The following is a 17043-nucleotide window of genomic DNA, read 5'->3' on the forward strand; positions in this document are numbered from 1 at the left end:
AGATCAAGAAGGGTAAAAGGCAAGTTCATGATTTTGGTTTCTCTAAGTGCCTGCAGAACCAGGTACCCTGCAGCATGGGTGCTTCATGCTTGCTGTGAGATTCCTTTAGAAGCTAGAACCAGCACAGGGTATGCGCACCAGAATAAACTGTGTCTAAGGTGCTATTAAATTCAAAACTGCCAAGTCTGGAGCTAACAGAGACTTAAACAAGCAGCAGCTTCAGCTTAAAGGTACAATTAACCAAGTGTTACTTTTGGAGCAAATAAAACTGCCCATGTGTTAAAGTCTGGCCACCCACCCACCTCCTGCCCTGCAGAATTTTACCACAGTCAGCAATTTCCCAGCAATACCGTTCAAGTTAAATTTCCCTGAAGTTGATAGTTTCAGTGCTATCTTTCACTTCAGGTATTTTTGAAATATCATTATGCTCCTCTGTAGGCTCATGTAGCTGTAATACTAATTTTAGGCATGTAGAAACAGAGGACACATCTCCATCTAGAACACAAGATTTTGCAAGTTTGCTCAGGAATTTAAGCCTGTGCATAGTTTTCAGCAGGGTTACACACAACAGTGATGGCACCCGATGTTACAAAAGCATCAGGCAATACTGTGGAGAGCTCAGAAACAGAGAAGAACGTTCAGACATCCTGGAAACAGCCAAAACATGGTCCCATTATGACTGAAGGGGAACTTCTGCTCAGTGCTAAAAGGAAAGCACTTTTGGCTATTTCTCCTTTCTGCAAGGAAGCAGGATCTTTGTACATATCCTGAAATATGGAGAATAAAAAAAATTTAAATAAAAAAAAATCAAAAGATATGTGCCTCTACCTCCAGTTATCCTCACAAGCAAAATAATCTAAAGACTCCTAGATTATAAAACGTTCCTTCTTTTTAAGCTAACTACTCTGGTTAAAAACAAAGGCAACTTTATATGGAAGGTCTGCCAGGTGAGATGCAGCAAAAAGACATTCCAGCTTATCACAACACAATATGATACTGGGGAGCTTTTCACCATATGTATGTTAGCAAAACTAAAAAGATTCTCAAACTCTCTAAGCCAGGAAGACATTTATAGCATTACCAAATGAAGGTTGCTGGCACGTGCCTACCTTCTTTGTGATTTTGACAGCTTGAAAGATGTGGAAATCACAGGGCAGGGTGGGTGGAGAAGCTTAGCCAAGTCCATTTTTTCCAAGTAAAGAGAGAATCAAATGCAGCAGCAGCTCTCCTTATCCTTGCTGGCTTTCCCTGTGGTAGGTTCTTCATAGCCAGTAAGTCTTCAAGTCATGTACCAACCTGAATTTAAACTTATCAGTCATCAGAACCTAGAGAAAAAACATCTTTCCCTCTACCTACTCTCATGGATGTCAATGGCTGCCAAGGCAGCCCTCATAGAAGTGCTTCAGCCCAGCTCTTGGGTTTCTTGATGGCCACAAGGCAGCAGCTGTGTTCTCCTACCTCATTCTGGGTTCCCTCTTTTCATTTTCAGAGGAGTTCATTTGAGTCCTGATGCTAACTGATTAATAGGTCAAAGTAAATAAGCTTGGTTTGAGCTCTTCAAAGCTTTTCCAGTACAAATGTCTTTGTACAAAGAGCCCCTTATTCATGGAAGAGACACTGCACAGGCAGTAGCAGGTTCTTCTGAACATTTCTGGGCTTGATATGGAAGGTCTGTCTATCTGTCTGCTGCTGATGTTGCTTACGACGACTCCAAAACTATTCCATAGGGCTACCTGAATACCATGGGCACCTACAGACAAGTCAGCAGGGCAGCTCACCAAGAGAGATTACAGCTATCACAAACATCAGTTTAACTTATACCAAAGACATGGAAGTGAAAAACTGAGTGTTTTCCCACAATCTTTTTTGTGTTCTGTAGTTTACTGAACAGATTGGGTCCAAATACAGGTATTTTCTGAAGCACTCTTGGATGCCTCCATACTTATCTCAGTCTTCAATTTCTGCTCAGCAGTACAGCAACAGACTATGGAAAAAACCAAAGTTAAAACCCCTCTCTCAACTTTTAACACCTGAACTTGAAACAGAGAAAAGAGGTTATTCTTACTCCTCCAGAAGTTGTGACCTAAAAGCAGTAGCACAGACTGAACCCATTAGGAACTTCCAGCTACTGATTTTATGCCAGAGATTCTCTGATCCTGTAACAAGGGGAACAGTAAATGAGAAAAGCCAAAATACCAGCCCATCTTAGTCCAAAGATGTGCTCAGCATACAGTAATTATCTAGGTCAAGAGACTGCCTGGGGGAGGTTGTCCAAGCATGGACAACAAAAACAAGGATAAAGACAAACATGTGAAAGCCACGCTACAAGGAGTAACTCTTACTGCTCACTTCGATACACTGAAGGGTGCTTTGAAGACTTCGGCTCCAAGATAATCCAGTACAAACCTGCCTGATATCATCAGATTGCAGCAGAACACCTTTTCAGGTCAGGAATCAACAGGCAGAACAGGCTGTGACTGAAGGAAATCAGATATAAAACAAAAGTCATGCCGAGAATTAAATAATTCACACTTGAATTAACATGCATGTCCTGCCTACCAAACCCCACCTTTTGCTCCAAATCCAGTTTGCTGCTAGAGCCTCTACAAGCCTAGAATGAAAAGACTATAAATGCAGAAGAGTGAGGGCCCAGGTGGCCAGCACTGAAGTACAACACTTCTTCAGCCTCATCCTTTAAAGCAAGTTTAGGATCCTCAGAACCAGACATCAGACAAACCCACCCCCACCCTCTCTGCTACTCTTGCTCCTGTTAGAGACTGTTCAGCTACTCATGAAGCAGCATTAAATCACACCAGTAAACTGCATCAGTTTAGAGCCAGGTACACAAGGTGAACTGGCACCGATTCTGCCTTTCTTGAAAGATGCAATTCGTAGTAAACCAAGAACTGCCCCATAAAGCAGCAGAGTCATCCATAAAGAAGGACAGGAACCTCAGTGACATAAGGCATGCTCTGGTATCATAACTGCCAACTATTAGGAAGTGTATTTGCTTCTTAAAATCATCTGGAAACCTGAAAGTTTCCAAAGGAGATCAGAGAAAACTCCAGAGCTATCTTTTAAGTGACTGTATGACGCAGAGGACCAGCAATCTCCTCTTCTCTTCAGGTTGCCTCTCTATTCTGGGTCAGTTTAGCAAAGAACCAGCATCTTCTCAGGAAGCAGGGTCCTTTGTGGAAGGCTATGGTGATCTCAGTAAGAAGCTGGAAAAGCCACTGCCCAAGTTGTTTCTGGTAAATCTAATGCCAATGCTGACTTCCAAAGGCCAAAAATTAAAGAGGCAGAGAAAGTTAATTCCCCTAGCCTTAAGGCATGGTTGGGCACAAGGTGCCCTGGCAAGGCAATATGAAGGAAGATTGCAGCTGATGCCAGATTTTCACCTTCTTCATTAACAACTGGTAGGCATCAGGCTTCAGCAGCATGAAGCCACCAACTTTCAAATATAAACAAACAATATACAGAAAGAACATTCCACTGGATGTTGGGCAACCACCCTCAGCTCTTCCAGCTCTCCTCTATAACTCCAGAGTTTGCTTTTGTACATCAGCCTTTCACACAGAAATCTGTCTTTAGGCTTATAAGGCAAAAGCCAAGAGAGCAAATCTCAATCTAGCAAGGACTAAGTCTTACAAAACCTGGCACGGTACTAAAAAAGGGTACATTTGCTTTTAATGCAGAAAAGACTTGGCACACTCCGCTTTATGAAAGAATCGGCTCCAACTGGGACACTGTGACAGGACCTCTCTGAGACCAGAAGCTGCGACCAAGTTGCATGTCTTGTTATCTAGCATGGTTAGCCTGCACCTAAAGCTAGCAATAAGCTTTAGTGTCACCTACAAAACATTTGCACAACCTGTTCTTGGCTACAGAATATTTATATATTCAACAAAAGCGTGAGATAACCTGAAAGCACAGCTTGAAGCCTGATGACATTGTATCAAACACCTCTTCGTCACAGGAAGTACATAAATTATTATCATAATGTCAGTAACCATGAGGACTTTAGAAGGCAGAGTGCAGATAATATTCAGGTGAACCACCATGGCGAAGAAGGGCTCTCCATCAGAACTCTGCTCCAGGTCCAGGGTCCCAGTTCAGAGCAATGATGCCAGACACGCACAGGGAGCACGAGCTCCAGCAGTGCAAGGAGACACCATCTCCCCACTGAATGGTAAAAGTACTTGACTGTTCAGTTACAGCCAGGCTCTCAGGAGAATTAGTGAGTTTAAAGTGCGAGCTCTTATAATAGCTCTGTTAAACCCTCCCGTGGATGCTTGCATGTTTGAGATGCCACTTCACAGGACAGCATTTTTACTTCAATGACCTGAAATTGTATCATGAGGTAAATCTGCCCAAGCAGATAATGGAGCAGGAAAAAAGTGCCCTCCAATGAGGATTAGGTGTTCCCAGCATGGGTTGGGGCTTTTTGTGGTGGTTTTTGGGGCTGGGTTTTTTTTTTTGGTTGGTTGGCTGGTTTGGGGGCTTTTTTTGTTGTTGGGGTTTTTTTGTTTGATTGGGTTTTTTAAATTTTCTTTTTATTTTTTCTTAAATGACAACCATCTGAAAAGGAATTACGCGTCCTCTGGCAAATCCTCTGGCAGTGATAGGCCAAGACAGAAAACTCTCTCTTCCCACATATTAACATCTACAACATCAACCTCTAAAACACTTAAATTCATGCCCACCATTTCAGTCTTTTCTTTTTAAAGGTGCTGCACATTTCCTTCATTCCCCTCCAGCAACAATTTTCCAGGAGATGAGAGAAAAAATACTGAAATAAATTTGTACGTGCATTTTATTTACAAATTCTCTCCTTCATTCAGACGACCTTTACGCAGATGAACTGCCATATGAACGCCAGTGTTACCGCTGTATGTTCATTGGATGACATTCACTGTATCTTGCTCAGAAGCAACAGTAAATGTGAATGCTTGGGCAATTTTGGAGCATGTATTTAGCTCCAGAAAGAACCTCTGCAGATCTAATCTTACTGATTTCAATATGGTTCTGCAAACAAATTTGTCCCAAGACACGCAATAACCTATGAGCTCATTTAGCAAAACAGTTTGCAGTTTTTGGTCAACTCCCACGGGACAGCTTGCCCACTCCACAGTTTGCATTACATCTGTTTCCACTTTCAGAAGGGTCAAAGAACAAGTGGAGAACATACCACCCAGAAAGAACTGCTTGCTAATATTCCCAAAACCTGCAGACAAAAAGAAAGCAATCAAAAGCCACAAAACTCCTACCTCACCAGCATTTTCTGTTTAGATTTTATTCTAAAAATCTCCTTCATTCAGGTATTTCTTATGAGGATGGGTCATCAGCATTGGAAATCCACTTCTGTTACAGCTGTTTATTCACTGAATGGATTTCATTGCATCAACACATGTCCAGCTGCCAGACATGAGATTTTTTTTTTTTAAAGCCTATGAATCCTCACTCCCTTTGCAATGGACAGAAAAGCAACAAACAGGAATCTATGAACACACCAGATCCAGTCAAAAGCTGTTTGGTAAATACAAAACAAACCCCACTTCTGTGCTCTTGCTTTTCAAGTCAGCTGGTAACACAAGTCATCTACATTACAACCCCATCCAGGCCATGTGCTTCTCAAACTCAAGCAGCAAGTGACCCTGAAGTTAGTTATCAGCTGTTTCCATTTCAGCATATCTGCCTTAGATAGCAATTCTTCAAACACAAAAAGCATGTGTTTAACTTTATACATGAGAGCAAGTCTAGCAGAACTAATGGAACCTGTGACCTGCATAAAATTAAGCCATGTAACCACTGGCATGTTCATAAATTTGCATTCCCCTGCTGGCTTCACTGCCTGAAAAGTGCCCACTAGAGCCAGGTATACTCCAGATGTTGTCAGTGATGCATTTCAGCCACAGCACATGCATACTCCAGCCATCTCAGAGATGGTCACTGCAGCCAGAACACATGGATCCTGCCATATCTACAAGGCAAATATAAACTGTTCACCATCCCTCAAAAAACACTGTAATAGATGAAGAGGTATATTTAGGCTTTGTCAATTATCAGTTAATAATTGCCAATTATCTTGGTGTCAATTATCACCTTGCTTCATGGCTTTAGGAAGAGTCAACACAGCTTTTGTATCAGGATATTATATTTCATATCTAAAATCTTTGAGGCTATTCATTACAGGTGGATTTGTATAAAGGTTTTTAGTGAGGGAGCATTTCAAAGTTCTAATGCAAACTAAGATGCTGTTGGCTACGGAGAAAGGCTTTTGCATGGACTGATAACTGATTAGAATAGAAACAAAGCAGAAAGAAGCTGTAGGTTTTCACGAGGACACACAGCCACCAGTGAAGTTTCAGAGATCTGTGCTGGGGCCTCTGCTCTTCAACACACACAAAAGATTTGATGATAAAGGGAACAGTGGGAGGGTATTGGCTTTTAACTGGACTGCCAGAGTGTCTCATGATACCAAGTGTCGGGGATGATATCTCTACCCAGAACTACTGACCACTGTTGAAGGCAGTACTGTACTAGACAGACCTCTGCTACCTCATGCACTTAAGGTCTGCTAACACGGCGCAATAAGCTGACCAATGAAAAAGTCCTACAGCTCTTATTGACCGAATGTCCACGGCACCATTTTTAATAAAGGCCCAGAAGCAGTGGTGCGGCCACACAGTTCAGATGACAAAGGCCAGAAGCTCTTCTAGAGACATGGGAACATACACACCATGCAAATGAAGTTTATTTTGCACCAGGTAGTTTGGCCAGTGTTATGACTTCCAGTTAGACATTGAAGAAGCTCTCTGCACAATTTTCAGAGAACCACAGAATGGTTGAGGTTGAGAGGGACCTCTGGAGGTCACCTGGTACAATGCCCCTGCTCAAGCAGGGCCATGTCCAGATGGCTTTTCAGTATCTCCAAGGATGGAGACTCCACAACCTTCCCAGGCAAGCTGTGCCAGGGCTCAGTCACCCTCACAGTGAGATGTTTTGTGATATTCAGAGGGAACCTTCAGTGTTTCCGTTTGTGCCCATTGCCTCTGGTCCTGTCCCTGGGTACCACTGAAAAGAGCACTCTCCCTTCAGGTGTTTATATACATTGATAAGATTCCCCTGAGCCTCCTCTTCTCCAGGCTGAGCAGTCCCAGCTCTTTCAGCCTTTCCTCATAGGAGAGTTTCCCAGGATAGAAGTCATACCACCAATTCAAGAACAGCAGCCTCTACAAATGTAGAAATGAAGGACAGTTCATACAGACTGCACTAATGGCCATGTGATATGGCCTAGTACACTGTCAGGAAGAAGTGTCACCTTCAAGGGCATATGCTCTACTTCACTATCAGGTGAGAGGTGGTCTTCAGCCATAGCACTTACACTTCTTGTTCCCAAGGGAGCTCTGCACAGCAGTACCACGTTGCAATAAAGCAGGAGCTACTGCTCTTGCAAACAAGGCCATTTCCAGGCATGGAAATCTCCTGAGATACATCAGGTTTAGCAGTTCTACATCAGACTAAGCAAATATTGTAAAGACATACACCATCTGTATCACAAACCAAGGAAGATACCATGACTATCGCGCAAAAGCCTTGCTGTAAAAAGGAACTGAAAAGATTAAATAGGTTTTGCACATTTTGTAAAGCTCTAAATAATCAGATCTCATTAACATGAAGGACTAATGACAAAAAATACTTGAGGAGGGAGCATGTTTACTCTTTCCAAAGCTGGTCTCAAGTTTTCACACTTAGACCAGTTGGCCATGCCTACAGTCCCAGCACCTTCCGTCATGCTCATGAATGAGATATTTTCCAAACAAAATTAAAAAAAAAAAAACTGGGTATAAAACATTTTATTTTAAAGGAGGAAAGCACATTGCTCCTTTTTTAAGCCTCATCAGGTCAAAGAGTGCCAGAAACCTACACGAAAATTCACAGAAGTTGCTATGAAATCCTAGTAACAACATCATCTTTCCAGATCAGCTAGGATATGAAGAGACTTAGAAAGAGGAAGAAAGGATAACTTAAAAAGAAAACTGGCCTCAGTAGGATATTTCTCACCCATCACAAACTCCCATCCTTAACCCCTTAATAAGCCAATCTCCTGTTTGTGTTATGGCAAAAAAAAAATTAGAGAGCTTCTTTTCCACCATGCTCCCCTTTTTTAATTAGATATGGGAGCTTCAGCCCAGATGCTACAGCCATCAAAAAGTCATACTGATGATGAAGAGTTTCATCAGAAGGATGATGATGTAAAGGAGCTTTACTGACACAAATACACCAGCCCGATCTTTGTAACACTGGTCAGTCCACAGCATGACAGGGCATCAGTTCGAAAGAGCAGAGCTTAGATAAGAAAGACCAACCTTCCCTTATCTCACAGGGTGGAAAAAGAGTCATGAGGACTCTGAACCATTTGTCTATAGCTATAGGGGTAACCGGTCCAAGCTGGAAATGAAAATCAAGTCTTGAAATTCAGCTTAGTGCATGAGTTACAAGGCAGCCTACTTTTCCTATGAAAGCGTATATTTAGTAAAAGCATCATTAAGAGCATCTCAGGAACATCCATAAATACTTGCTGTGGGGTTTGCCTTTTCTGAAGGAAAGAGGGAAGAGGAGTGTTCCTATAACATAAATCACATACAAATCAAAAGTAGTCAACAGTAAGATTCAGGGGGTGATGTACATTGTGATACCTCTTCACTTCATCATTTTCAAACACTTGAAGTAGCCTCCTCCCCAGTTAATGGCTTACTTGATCTTAAATGGATCCCCAATATTCCCCTTTAACCAGTTTGCATTCGTAACACTTCTACCTTTATTCCGCGTTCTTCAATTTATTCCCATTTCTTGAATAGGGATTGATTTTGCCCTGACCTATCCGCACATACTCAGTTCCTGCTGACTTCTGCAAAGTTTCCCTCTACTAATGGACTTGTTTCTCAGCAGCTTCAAATCTGTCCAGAGGGAGCAAAAGGAAAAAAAATAATTTCAATGTAGAACCTTACCAGGCAAATACTTGTAACTGTTTTCTTGCTGTCAGGAATTGTTATGCCTTTAGGGGAAGCAAAAGCCAATAAAAGCCTGGATACAATAGGACTAGAGCTGAAAGCACAGGGGGGGAAAAACTGTTTAAAATATTATTGTATGCAACCAGAGAGACACTTCTCTGAGGCTGTCAAAGCATTTTCCCAAAGAGATGGAGGAGTGGAAAGGTTTATCCTGCTTTTTAATACAGGAAGGAGAAGCCAAACAAAGACAGAGAAGACGACCTAACAAAAGAACATGCTTAATCCTATTAAAATTAATGAGATTTCATCCTGGCCTCCACGCACAAGTTCTATTGGGAGTTTAACTTAAGTGGATTTAAACCCAGGTTTAGTTGAAGTGCTGCAAAGTCTCCCCAAGCCAAACAAATATAAATCCAACCCAAGTACATATGCAAAATTCAATGCAAATTTCATCAAATCACTTTTTTCTCCCCCCGCCCCCCCCCCTTTTTTTTTTTTTTGTAAAGCAAATATAAAACCAGTGCACCTTCTCTATCTGAGGCATTCATTCAAGTGTTTTGCTGAACTATTGCATAAGCAGTTGTCCAGGCCTGGCACCAAGTCAGCTGGAGCTCAGGAAAGGCAATCCAAGCACCCTCCTGGACAGTCAGAGGCAAGAGAGTCATCATTAGCAGCAGCGATGATTGTGAGGAAGGCTTGTCGAACATCTCATTAAATAAAAGAATTGCCCTTGTACACAGACCAGCTCCCCTTCCCTCTCTGTGTATTTAGGGAATAACGGGTAGCTATGGGGGCTTGGACAGTCCATAGCCACATCTGCAGAGCACAATTTAGTTGTCCTTCAGGGGACACAGCTAAACTGAGACTCCCCAGGCAAAAGTGACAGGAGCTGTGGTGATGTACAGAGATAACCTGGGCATGCCACTGCAATCCGCACCAACTTCCTGCTCAAACAGAGGACCTGGCTGGTTACTCAAGCATGTGCAAGATGTACAGATGGACTGTGGGTCCTGCCACATGCACTGGGGGACAGTCCAGCTGGCTGCAAAGAAACAAGTACCCATAACCCTGGTTCTCTGCCCTCCATTCCTTTTTTCATACCACATTGTCCTACAAGAAAAAAAAACATCTCCCAATGTGCTTTCCAAATGGTTGACAAGTTATCATGTGAACTGAGAGGAATGGATGTAGTAGAAAACACAGGCTCACACACTGTTCTACAAAGCATATTTGAAGACTAGCTCTCCCACCACAGCAATGCAGCCATCAGGGACCACATTTCAGTCCTGTCCTGTCTGATGACACTCCACAACAGCACCCCCACCCCTCAGCACTGAAACCGAAGATCTGACCCTTGAGGCCAAGCCCACAACAGCAGAGAAAAACACCACCAGTAAAGGCAATGGAAGACTGCCAGAAGTTTTTTGGCACCTATGCCAATCAACATTCAAAACCACCCAGAGGAAACCTCATTACAGCGAGAATCACAATAACAGTACAGCAGAGTCATCAGCTAAATGCAGGGTTTCCACAAATACACCTAAAGAGCCAAAGAAACAAGGAAGCCATACGGCACAACAGCAAGCAGCTAAGTGCTGCTCTACACACCAGTGAGGCAAGCACGTGTTTCCACTGAGCATTAAAACCCAATTCTGCAGTTCTCACCGCTTGCTTTTGTTGGGTAAGTTATTTACAGGAACATGCGGCATTCCTTCAAGAAGGGGGTCCCCGTACCACACCAGAGGTACATTGTCCCTTCCTGGATGAATTGCTGTCCCACAGGCACCCTGGGTGCCTTACCTGCACAGTGACCTCCTTGGATTGCCAGCAGTCAAAAGCTGGAAGAACTGCGAACATTTCCAAAGTGCACAACCAGCTCCTACCTGCATTTATTTTCAGCTTCGCTACTGTCCCTGCAGCACCAGCTGTCAATTCACAAGTCCTGCTGACTCCTCCAAGTCTAAGGTGCAGAAAAGGAACCACAACTTCAGTCCAAGGGAGCAGAATTGAAAGGAAGAATTAATGCATTAAGTGCTTGCTACAGTCCAGAAAGAAAGAGTTCAATCACAGTTTACTTCACAGGACTTCTTGCCTTCCCAGTCAAAGTCAACAGCCCTTTCGGAGTCCCTCCCAGACCCAAACGAGCTGGGTATCGTTGGCAGGTGGGGTATGACAAAGGATTACTCCTACAGGACAGGCTGGAAGCTGGGAAGGGAAACAAGCTTGCTGAGCCAGAGTGCTGAGTGTCAGATAGCATCCAGCAACAGCTCACACAGTAGGTATATTGCCCTCCCAGTCCTTTTAAGGGTAGGGGGGAAAAAAGCCACAATGATCATCTAGTTTGGCTCCTAGTGCAGCATAAGCCATGGAGCTTCATCCAACAATTACTGTGCCGGGGCAGGAAGGCTATCTCATCTACCACACAAGCGAACTCTGCACCAGCGCTCTGTAGGGAAGAACACCTCCTTCAAAAAGGCATCCAATCCCACTTCAAAGGGCAAACAACCAACTGGTGTGGATTGCCATTGCTCTGCACGGGAGCCATCGCAATGCACAGGAGCTGAGGATCTACACACAAGTGCCAATGAATTTACTGCTTTTTACTCGGGCTTTCCCAGTGCATAATCGCTCTTGCTATTAGAGGTTTGCATCAAACAGAAAGCAACTATTAAAGGGCAAGGATAAATCTAAACCAGACATTAGCAGTGCCTGAACGTGTTTCTATGTGGGGTCCAGTGATGAGAGCAGAAACAGGTCAAAGCAGATGGATCTGAGCACGGCTGTTCAGCACATGCATACAGGCAACGTAGAAGATCTCCATATGGAGATGAGAGCTGCGAGGAAAAGAATGTGCACGACACCCAGCCATCCGTGTGACTGCTCTGAGCCACAAGCCCGGCATCACTCAGAACATGCATGTCTGTCAGGGTGAAGCAGCCAGTGCAATACGCCTAATTTGTGGGCATGCAGCAGAGCAACAAGTGCATTCCTCCTACAGCCAGGTCCCCCATAGCCTTTCACTGCAAAAAGGCTGGCATAAACTCTTGCTGGACCTGCTTTATGGCACCTTCTGTTTATAAAACTCTGTTCAAGTGGATGATGATACAGAGAACACGTGCTCACTTAACTATGTGTCAGAGCATGGGGAGACATCAGCAGAACTGCACACTAAAAGGTTCGTGGAGAAAAGTTTTATCCATGCCTTAAAAAAAAAAAAAAAAGAGGAGGCAAGAGACTCTCTAAGAAACTGAGGAATTTATTTGTATGGTTAAAGTTTTGGACACTTCCAGCATGCACTGCTTTAAACAAATATCTCCATTCCTTAATGTCCCCATGACAGTTTTCCCTTGAAAATTTAGTCCATCACACACAACTTAAAAAGTCAGCTACTATATTTAAAAGTAGCTACGTTACCTAGCCCTGTAACCTGGGGTATGCAGCCAGACATTTTAAATACATTATCGGGTCTTCAGTATGGATGTTTTTCATCACTGAAGCTCAATATTTCACTTGCAAATTACTCCCATCACCACTGAAAAGTCAATGCCAGAATTCCCTTAGAGGGCAGAGGCTGCAGGTTGCATGCATGTGCCAATCAGAATTTCAACAGGAGATAACCAGATGCTATTTCATTTGCAATTAAAAAAAAAATAAAGATATCTACACCAAGGTGTAAGAGGCATGTAATTTGGAATAATTTGGAAGCACACAGAAAAGTGCTAAAACAATACATGTGTGTATACATACCTTATAGATATACATAAACTAGAAGCAAGCAGCAACACACTCGGCAAGTACATTAATCTACTATAGACACGAAAGCTAATAAAAATGGATAGATTCCTTCTAAACTATCCATTACCATGTAATGGACTGCATTAACATATATAGTAGTGGATCATTATGTTAGATAAGTAAGATTAATACAGAAATACATGCATTTTTGAGAGAGAGACACTGTACCCACACACATCTTAATAGATTAGCTTTCAAAGCTCCTGATCAGCCACCAGCCCTTTGAGGTCTAAAGGGCTGGAAATGCTCACTATCAGCGAGTTTACCTCATCAGCAAGGCTGCAACTTACCTCAAGGTGGTGAGAATAAGTATCTTCATGGGTTTGTTCCTCCAGGGAGCAGCCAGTTAACTCACTTGATCAGGAAACAGGAGTGCGGTTGCATGACCAAGCCTGGCAGGGACTCAGACTGCTCACGGTGCGGGACATTAAGGCACCTTACTTGACGGGATCCTGAGACAGCATTTTTCTTTGCCAATCCTAGAAAACAAAGTCTGGGAGACAGCAGAGGGGAAAGGTAAGCGTTTCACTGAATCTACCAGAACAAGATCCACTGTGACAGGATATCCCCACAGGATGCTGCATGAGAGCTTGGGCAAAGAACAGTATTTATTCTTTGTACCATTTACTGGATTCCCACTAAGATTGCCCAGGGTACAGTTAAACCTGCTGAAAACCTTTACTTAAGATACAATAAGATGAAAAAGATTTCAGTGAGATACATGCAAAACAGGGTTCCATTTACAAAGGTAATCTCAATTGTACACGCTTGACACAAGATATTTTTACATATCTGCGATACCATGCACAAGGGCGATTTGCTTTGTCTACACACCATATTTTTCGAGGTGGTCCATAAGGCCTAAAACCATTACATTTCAGGCAGCAAATTACTCGCCGAGTCAATCAGCTGTTTTCCCCGCAACAAAACTGGGTTTCCCCCACTCCCGCCTCCCCAAGAACACAATCCCCCAGGAGCACGCACACATCGCCTTGCAAGGGGGCAACGGGGGAGCGCAAAACCATCCCTTCCGCGATTGCTACAGGGGAGGTTAAAACTTATTTGGATGTTTATTTGCAACTTATTTACAAATTTATTTGCAACTTCTGCGGCAGTTCATGGGAACGGCCGTCGAGCCCCTGCTCCCCCGCCAGGCCACGGCCACCCGTCCCCGTCCCGGGTTCAAACCGACACCCGCTCCGCGACACCCGCTCCGCGACACCCGCCCCGGAGACCTCCAGTACAGCCGCCCACCGGACACGGCGTGCGTCCCCCGTCCCCCGCCCCCGCTCCCCCAAGCCCAGGAGGAACCACCCCCACACTCACGACGCGGCGGAGGACACGGCCCCAGGGCAGCGGGACGGACACGGCGCTTACCCCGGCGAAGGAGGAGAAGGCGGCCGCACGCCCGACCCCGGCGCAGCCCCCGCGGGGAGCGAGAAGAGTCCCACCGCCCCCGCCCCGCCACATGCCACCGCCTCGCCCCGCCCTCGGGCACGCCCCCGTCGCCTCTCATTGGTCCGTCTGCCTATCTCCCCGCCCCTCTCCCGACCCGCCCGCCCCCTCCGCGAGCTTTTCATCCCGCCCGCCCCCCCGCGGAAGTAACCTGTGCCACGTGGGCGGAAGCGGCTGCGGCCGGGAGGTGATGGCGGCGGAACCGGGCTGGGCCCCGCCACCGGCCTCGGTGGCGTGAGAGGTGGTCTTGGGTGGCCCCGCTTGGCAGAAGCGCGGGCTTGGTACCGGCCGTCCCCGAGCCGCGCTGCCGGTACTCCGCAGTTACACCGAGCTGCAAATTGCCCCGGTTGCTGTTGTCACGTGTAAATCACCCTAATTGTGCACCACGGCTTAAGATCCGCGATTTGTAGAGCTCGGTCTATAATACGCCGGTGAGGGGATATAGTCAGGCGAGGTATTTTCATTCTCCTCCCGAATTTTCGTAACAAACTCCAGCGTCCACCATTTTCTGCAAGTTGTGGTGCAGTAGCAGGAGTGTCTTTTTGGCAAAGCTCAGGCTAATACCAACATGTTTTGCCCGTGTTTTCTGCAAGAAAACATCATAGGATTTTTCGTGATGAGTGGAGGAGCAACGGCTGTACTGGTTGGGTGCAAACTTTCATAATTGCTAGGAAGGAGGAAAAATAATGTACAGGCTAACAGCTTCTTTCTACCCTGGACTGTGGGAAATACATGTATTCCATCATCATCTAGACATAACATTTCTCATATAATCCCAAACTACGCAAGTGTCTGGTTTACTAGACACAACAGCTAGCCCACTGGCAACAGCATTGTTTAAGCAGAGAATGCTGCTGAATTAAATACTGAATCGAATAGCAAAAATTAGCTCCTCATTGATTATTTTGCTGGTTTTAGTGCTGCTGCCTATGCCAAAAGTTTGCACATCACCAGCCCGTGGCCGCTTGGGGCAAGCTTTGAAGCTTTTATATACCATGTTACATACATGTATATACAGACACATATATAATGTATACACCTGAGTTGCATTCTGAAGCGTGGAGCCAGCTCCATAAAATGGCAGAAGGGGCAGGACTTCCTTTAAGTGATAAGCGCCCATTTTAGAGCAAGCACACTTATCTCCTGAATTCAGCTCCTTTGGGTTATTTCCAGATAGCCCAAAGAAGAGCCTTCAAAAGGTGGAGCAGAAAACAGCATTGCACACGCACTGGCACGCTCCGTGTTGTGAAATGTAGTGACTGTGGCACAGAACAGGTGAAGGAGCCCTTGCTACCTCAAATCATGTAAGGATTTCAGCTGCTAGTGCTAATCTGGCCATAGATGAAAGTGATGCAGAAATCATTCATGCATCCGATGTAATTTTAGAACACAAGTTTGCTTTTTGAAAGGAGCAGTGAGAAGGAAGAGTTGATACTTGGTGCATCAGGTAAAAGTGTACAAAATGCAGAGTTGGCCAGTGCTCCACATTACAGACTCAATTTAAAACATATCTGCCTGTATATACTGTATAGATATACCATTACATCATTCATGTAGGATACTGACATCTGCTGAAATATTACCTCCCCTTCTTTCCAGAGAAGGAGGAAGGGAGAAGGAAGCTTTGGAATTTAAGAGAATTAGAAGAGACAGTTGAAGTGGGTAGGGCAACTGTCTGTTGTAGAACAGATTATCTGGCTGGACCAAGCATGGTGATGGAGGAAATAACATGAAGCTGTTGAGCAAAGCAGGAGGGCACATGGTCCTTGGGGGAAAAAGCACATTTCTCAGAAAAATAGGAGAAAAAAAAGGTAATGCACATGGAGAAGCCCAGATGTGTAACAGGAAAACACAGGCCCCGAAAAAAAGCTGTGATCACACAAAGAGAATGGGATGTCACGAATGTGGCCTCGCTCACCTCTCTCGCTATGATGCACAGGGAATGTCAGTCGGTCAGGCCTTTTCCTGTGAGAATCCCAGAGGACATAATTTTGAAGTGTTCAGAGGTCTTTGCAACTTTACATTCCTCATGTGAAATGCGGGGGTGCTAAGATGTGCTTGCAATAGTAGGTATTCATAAAATAAAAATGAGGTCTAAGCTACCATTGAGCTTTCAGTCGGTTTGTATTTATTCTAGATTATCAGAAGAGCAGCAGTTACAGGATGTAATGAAATGCTATCAAAGTGGATGGGGCTGGAGGTGCAGGAAAGATTTTAGGATATTAGTTTAAACAGAAATGGTTCCAATATAGTCAAGTTATGTCTCAGACATTAACCCAGAGATTTTGCACTGACTGAGCTAAAGACCAACAGGCAGGTCTGTGTTTAAGAAATAACACATTTCTCTTTTAAGAACAGATGGTGATTGGGATAGGGAATATTTGCTGTTCTGGACAGTTCAGATAAACTTTGCCAGTTGATGCAATGCAAAGAATAGTTGCACATCTCCTATTATGTCTAAGAAAAGGTGGAACTACATCCCTTAAAACACATGGACGGTTGAACCTCCCTGCCCTGCATTGTAATGACCCTCTTCGTACAGTGCCAAAAGAGGTTCCCAGCCTGCTTGGGAGAGCTGTCCCCGTGGAAGCATCATCCCTCCAAGTCTGCGTGCGGTGGGTACAAGCTCCTATAACAGAGTTTTAACTTGGTGTGGGCCAGATTGACCTCTGGTATAACTTCAGTCTAATTAAGGCAAGAACCTATTTAGCCTGCTGTCATTTTCTTCCATAACCATCTTTTCACAGAGGACGTGCTTCTGCAACTCTCAGGCTGTGAT

At 44.4% G+C, this 17043-nt stretch overlaps 1 protein-coding gene across 6 annotated transcripts in view; it reads right to left on the reverse strand.

The window, feature by feature from the left end:
* C5H11orf24 (chromosome 5 C11orf24 homolog) overlaps positions 1-14305 on the reverse strand; it is a 30863-nt gene extending 16558 nt beyond the window's left edge. Inside the window, exons 1-3 of one of the 6 annotated variants that reach the window (XM_075094418.1) lie at positions 14187-14305; positions 13076-13302; positions 10898-10974 (exon numbers count right to left, since the gene is read on the reverse strand). The gene's annotated coding sequence lies outside the window, so the exon portion shown is untranslated. Of the gene's footprint in view, positions 1-10897; positions 10975-13075; positions 13339-14135 lie in introns of those variants that run through there. The other 5 variants (XM_075094419.1, XM_075094422.1, XM_075094421.1 and 2 more) reach the window with 5 other exon arrangements.
* Between the last annotated feature and the right edge of the window lie 2738 nt (positions 14306-17043).

The sequence above is a fragment of the Phalacrocorax aristotelis genome, chromosome 5 (genome assembly GCF_949628215.1).
Source record: "Phalacrocorax aristotelis chromosome 5, bGulAri2.1, whole genome shotgun sequence".
In the NCBI taxonomy this organism is placed as follows: Eukaryota; Metazoa; Chordata; class Aves; order Suliformes; family Phalacrocoracidae; genus Phalacrocorax; species Phalacrocorax aristotelis.